The 6,429-nt window shown below is 29.8% G+C and overlaps 1 pseudogene; it reads left to right on the top strand.

Annotated features, from left to right (window-relative positions):
• Nucleotides 1-2,701: 2,701 nt before the first annotated feature.
• LOC107872368 lies at nucleotides 2,702-6,235 on the top strand (annotated as a pseudogene).
• The last annotated feature ends 194 nt before the right edge of the window (nucleotides 6,236-6,429 follow it).

The following is a 6,429-nucleotide window of genomic DNA, read 5'->3' as shown; positions in this document are numbered from 1 at the left end:
AGATGACTAATGTTGAATTACTACTTTATTCTTTGACTATGTTACAATTAGAAAAATTAAATCAACAGATCAAAATAGATTAAATCAATAATTACATAGGATATCGACTTATCAAAAATATCATTATATAACGCAATATATCTGATTCTTACTGAGAAATGAAAAGAATAATTCAATCAAACACTTCATAAGTGTTACCATATATACTAAGTATTTTTATAATATTTATCTCAAAATCTTAAACACATAGAGTGACTATTAAAATCTAGTTATCCATTGATTTCTATTTTAATAATAAAGCGCTCACTAGAAGAAATTATATTTAAATGTCTTAGAGTGATTAAAGATGGAAAAGAACTTATTTCTTTTTTATAATTTTTTATTAATATATTCTTTAAAAATGTGCTCTTTTCCTTTTTGGATGTCATTATGTTTATCTATTTTAGATTCATTGAACTAGCAAAAAGATTTCATCCATTGTTTAATTCCCCATCTATATTTATTTTGTTGATTTTGGCTCTATATGGTTAATCTATCTACCCAAAAAAAAAATCATATATTATTTTAACACAATAGAATCTTGAATTATTTTTTATTTTCTGTGTCAACTAACAATAATTATGAACACAATATAATCATCAGATCTCTCTAAACAATTCCTCTAAAATAGTAACATTTTATTGTAATGATCACATTTTATTTAAAAGTGATTTTTTATTTTATATTTCATTTTGGCAACTAAAAGATATTTGGATAATAAAATAAATGTAACCTAATATGATTCTCCTTGAACAACTATTTGCAGAATGCTTGTGGTATTGTCTAATTTTTTCACTACAATACAAATAAATAAATAAAAAAATTCCTTTTAAGATTTTTCTAAATCAATGTTTTATTATAATTCTTTTGATCAATAATATTTGGTAGGTGCCCTATAAGGTCTAAGGGGACAAACTTCCAAACCTATAGTGACTAAAATTGATATTTTTGTCTTGGATTATAGTGTACTGTATTTTTTTTTTTTTAAAAAAATATTTTATATCAATAAGAAATTATGCTTTGTTTTTATTACATACCATCAAGATTCGTATCGAAAAAATTCACATTAGAAATAGAATATTTTCTTAACAAAGGAACTGTATATTCCATAAAGCTCTCGAATCGAAATCTCTAATTAAGGTTAAAAGAATACTTATTACTCCACTATAATTCCGAATAAAAATGACAAGTATTGTAACTATATATTATCACACATAAATTCTACTACTAGCCATCAATTTTTCCTAATATTTTTATTTGTAGAAGCAAAGAATGTATGTATTTTCCATCAATATCAATCATTATAAAAGAGATATAGTCCACAACTCACATTAAATTAAGCTAAATATATGCCCATACTACTATGCTAATGTTTGCATTTTGGACCACGTTATCATATTTTGATGTCCATGACGAAAGACGAGTCTCTAAAGAAGGTATGCACATTACACCTTGAACGAATCTGTATTTGAATAAGTAAGAACGTTAATAAGAATACGTTCAAAATCAATTGTTGAGCGCCTTTTAGGTTAAAGCGCAAGGAACAATCCATCCCAGGGGCGGCTCAACCCTTTCGAAAAAAAGGCGGCCGCCTAAGGCCCCAAAATTTGAGGGGCTCATTTTTTTTAGTATTAATAAATTATAAATTTTAAAAAATATATTAACTACTATTTATAGAAAAAATAATTTTTTATATAAAAATTTTTAGATGGAGTTTGATATATCTAGTCTAGAATACTATGGGTCAAGAAATTAATGCATTGACTCTATTATTAATTAAAAAAAATTATTAGAAGAAATCGTTTATATAATTTTAAAAATAAAATTTATAAAAATAATTATTTTTTCTTAAGAATATAAAGCCTCCGTTCGATTTTGGCCTTAGGCCACAAATTCGCTTGAACCATCCCTGTCTGGACCTAGAATCAAAGCGGACAATAGCATAACAGTTAGAGCTAGGTAATTACGTATATATTTTTATAAATTATAATCAATCTATTATCATATAATCATACATCATTTTTTCAAAGCTTATCCTCTAATTTAAGATAGAAAAAAGAGGCCCCCTGGATAAGAAAGAAGTTGAACATTTTGACTTATTTTTGAACTATTTAATTGTATTTATAAGTTTTATTTATAAGTTGTATATCAATTATTATGATTGAGACAATGCAAAGGATGTCACTCAAAGTTATAATTCTTTTGTCCCTTAGCTTGTTCGATAGGACGGTATTTGACTGAACACAAAATTTAAAATATTAAATCCAATTATATGTACGTATAAAATCTGATGACATGTTGATCCTTGAATATTTTGATTATACGAACATAATTAAGTAATCGCTATAGTGATAGTTAGTTCTGATATGTATAGAATATATTACTATTGTCGAACCTAATGTCTACGTAAAAAATTAAAGTAAATAAAAGGTTCATAAGCACCTGAATACTTATTCCAAAAGTGTTCTACTACTTGACCTAATTGATAAATGAACTTTTTTCTAAAATTACATTTAAGTTTAAAATCTGAAAATTTGAATAAATTTGGATTTCAAAAGTTGGGTAGTTGGATAAATAATAATATAAAATTGCTAACAAAGAGAATATATAAAATATATATAGATTCTTTCGAAGTGTTGTGATCATCCCATTTCACTAAGTCATAGTTGACATTGAACTAGCTAACTTGTCAAGTTGATCATCAATATATAATTAGGCTTTTCATTGTGGTCCTTATATAGAGAGAATGATTAAGCCAACCAAAAAGTTGATCAACTCTTATCCAAATTGAAGACATAATTAGAATGATGGCATGGGTGTCGATCGCGAATTCAGGATAGAGTCAGTACGTTTAAATGAATGTGATCTTTTGAGTCGTCGAAAAGCAAACCAGGTAACAGAATAGTAATCGTTAAAGAGTTTCAAATAAGTAAATATAATATATTTGAAAATTCCAGCTTTCATTCGAAATAATTCAGATAGTAACTCGTAAAAATGTGATATTTTAGGTGTATTTCGATAAACAGGTGGTGATAATTCGGATAGTAAATCGCAAAAAGTAATATTTTAGGTGTGTTTCAATAAACAGTTGTTAATAATTCAGATATTAATTCGCAAAAACGTGATATTTTAGGTGTGTTCCGATAAACAATTGTTGATAATTCAGATATTAACTCGCAAAAACGTGATATTTTAGGTGTGTTTCGATAAACAACTGTTGATAATTCAGATATTAACTCGCAAAAACGTGATATTTTAGATGTGTTTTGATAGATTGTTGGTGATAATTCAGAGAGTAACTCGCAAAAACGTGATATTTTAGTAGTGTTTCGATAAACAGTTGTCGATAATTCAGACAATAACTCACAAAAATGTGATATTTTAGGTATGTTTTCGGTAGACAGGTGGTGATAATTCAGCTAGTAACTCGCAAAAACGTGATTTTTTAGGTGTGTTTCGATAGACAGTTGGTGATAATTCAGATAGTAACTCGCAAAAACGTAATATTTTAGGTGTGTTTCGATAAAATACTTTGGTGATAATTCAGATAGTAACCTGATAAAAGTGATATTTTAGGTGTGTTTCGATAAACAGTTGGTGATAATTAAGATAGTAACTCACAAAAAAGGTAATATTTTAGGTGTGTTTTGATAAATGGTTGGTGATAATTCAGATAGTAACTCGTAAAATTGTGATATTTTAGGTGTATTTTGATAAACAGTTGGTGATAATTCAAGTAGTAACTCGCAAAAAGGTTATATTTTAGGTATGTTTCGATAAATAGTTGGAGATAATTCAGCTAGTAACTCGCAAAAACATGATGTTTTAAGTGTGTTTCGATAAACAATTGGTGATAATTCAGATAGTCACTTGCAAAAAATGATATTTTAGGTGTGTTTCGATAAACACTTTGGTAATAATTCAGATAGTAACTTGCAAAAACGTGATATTTTAGGTGTTTCGATAAATAGTTGGTTATAATTAAGATAGTAACTCACAGAAAAGGTGATATTTTAGGTGTGTTTCGATAAACGGTTGGTGATAATTCAGATAGTAACTTGCAAAAAAGTGGTATTTTTGGTGTGTTTTGATAAACAGTTGGTGATAATTCAGATAGTAACTCCCAAAAATGTTCCCATTGGTCCATAAGTCTGTGGACTATTCATGTGGATCAGTACTGTATAGGCCTAGCCCAGATGATTGTCTTTCTTAACAGAAATTTATATTTTTTCTTGTTCAAGGATTTAACTTCTTCTTTTTTTTTTTTTTTTTTGCAGAGTTTGAATATTGAATTATACTATAAGTAGTTCCAATTTTGACTTAGCACAAGGTAAAATCTACACTAATGAATCTTTTTCTCTGTATCTATTTTCAAAATAATTATTTTAATTTGGTTACCAAGTTTGCTATGACTTCTTGATTCAACTGATTTTGCTTTATTCTGCATAACTAGAAAGGTTCTTTTTAATTTCTTGTTTGATGATTCAATTCATTTGTCTGATTTTGACTTACCATGTGGACTTTAAGAAAGTGAAGAAACGTGGTCTTAATGAAAGATATGTAGAGTATATAAAAATATTCTTTTAACGTTGTGGTCTTAAACATGCCACGTATAAAGTTGTTAAGCAAAGAAAGAGATATTTTTCCCGAAACTAACTAAAAAGGAAAGTAAAACAGATAAATTGGAACCGAGTGACTTGTAGTTTTTCGATAACTGTAGTGTAGATTGGCTTGGACATACGAGAAGAAATCATTTAGTATTTTTTTCCTTCATCGGATTTTGAACTTGACACCTTATGCTTCTCAACACGCTTAAATGACCACTAGGCCACACGCCTACACCGTTAGGTCTTAAGGAAAAATGCTCAATGTAGTGAAAGTTGCATTTGTTCTGGAGATTTCCTATCAAGTTATTAGATTAGAATGTGATTTATATACACTAGTAGCGTAAAAAATTTCTACACGCACATCGCGAAAGCAGTCTGTGCAGTTCCAGCAGGTTACACGCACACATAGCTGCAATGGCTTTAGTATCTAAACTTCTCAGTGACACTGGTAGAGCCACATCGTCTTTGTATTTTGACTCCCCTTAGTGAAATTCTTGGCTGTGCCGTTGCTCATAGATGCTTAAATTTGGATATGTGAGATCAGAAAGCGTAAGTGTATTGTTTATCTTCAGTGAATCATTCATGTTTGAACTGCACATCGCGACAGTACTTTACAGGGTGAAGGTGTTTGGTATTTCTATAGCAGAAAACAAAGAATTGTTTTGAAACAGCCTCTCGACCTCACAAAAGGTAGGGGTAAGCCGTAAGGTCTGCGCATATCAGGAAGTTCTTTATCGATATCCTGTTAAAGGTTTTGGAGATGCAAACTTTTTATCCAAACAATTCCCACTACTATTTGTTTCAGTTTGTACATGCTAATGCCTTCTGTAAGTTCTTCAATATCCGAGGCAAGATATGCCAGAGGATACACCTAAGACGATCCACATCTTTGCATGCTAAATCCTTAGATTTGTCGTTCGCAGCATATGAAAATAAGTACATTGTCCAAGAATGAAACACTAATATATGTTGTGTGATGCAGTATCAACAATTCTGAAGAATGAATTCCGATCTGGTACTACATACCGGTGGATGTCACTGTAAGAAAGTTAGATGGCGAGTTTTGAACTTATCGGAGACTCCAAGGAGTTCATCACAACGTATACATTCGGGACTCACACTTCTAAACACACCTTCTGTAAAGTTTGTGGCATAACTTCTTTCTACATCCCACGATCAAATCCAGATGGAATAGCTGTTACATTAAGGTGCGTTGACCCTGGTACGCTAACTCATGTTGAGATCAAATGTTTCGATGGACAAAATTGGGAAGACTCCTATGAGCAAACTGGCATTGCATCATGTTCAAAGGCAACAGATGAAGAAGACCCTAAATGACATTGACTTTTTTGGTTTGAAAAGCCGGAAGCATAATGTAACACTTGATGAAGCTTGCTGCTGCAGGACCTTCAGTGAATCGATGAGATCATGAACAACATTAGAAGATCCTTCCTGGTCGTCGTTGATCAAGTTTTCTTGATTCATCTTCTCTTATCTATTTTTCACAAATCTGTATTGTTGTTATAAGTTGATATCTATATGCTCCAATATACAATTCATTACTGTATTTTCCTTTTTATATGTGATTTTATGATGTTTTACTTGTGCTAAGGGTCTATCGGAAACAACCGCTCTACTGTAAACACCTAATTTTTGACCAAACTGAATGTTTTACGTCATTTAGTATCTTATTTTACAAGATTGCTTTTAAAGTTTGGAAAACTACAAAAAATAAAGTCATATTAAAATAAGTTTTTATTTATTTTTATTACTTATTTATTTT

The sequence above is a fragment of the Capsicum annuum genome, chromosome 12, assembly GCF_002878395.1.
Source record: "Capsicum annuum cultivar UCD-10X-F1 chromosome 12, UCD10Xv1.1, whole genome shotgun sequence".
NCBI classification, from domain to species: Eukaryota; Viridiplantae; Streptophyta; class Magnoliopsida; order Solanales; family Solanaceae; genus Capsicum; species Capsicum annuum.
The sequence above is the reverse complement of the archived record's forward strand: the minus strand, read 5'-3'. Positions and strand labels throughout refer to the sequence as shown.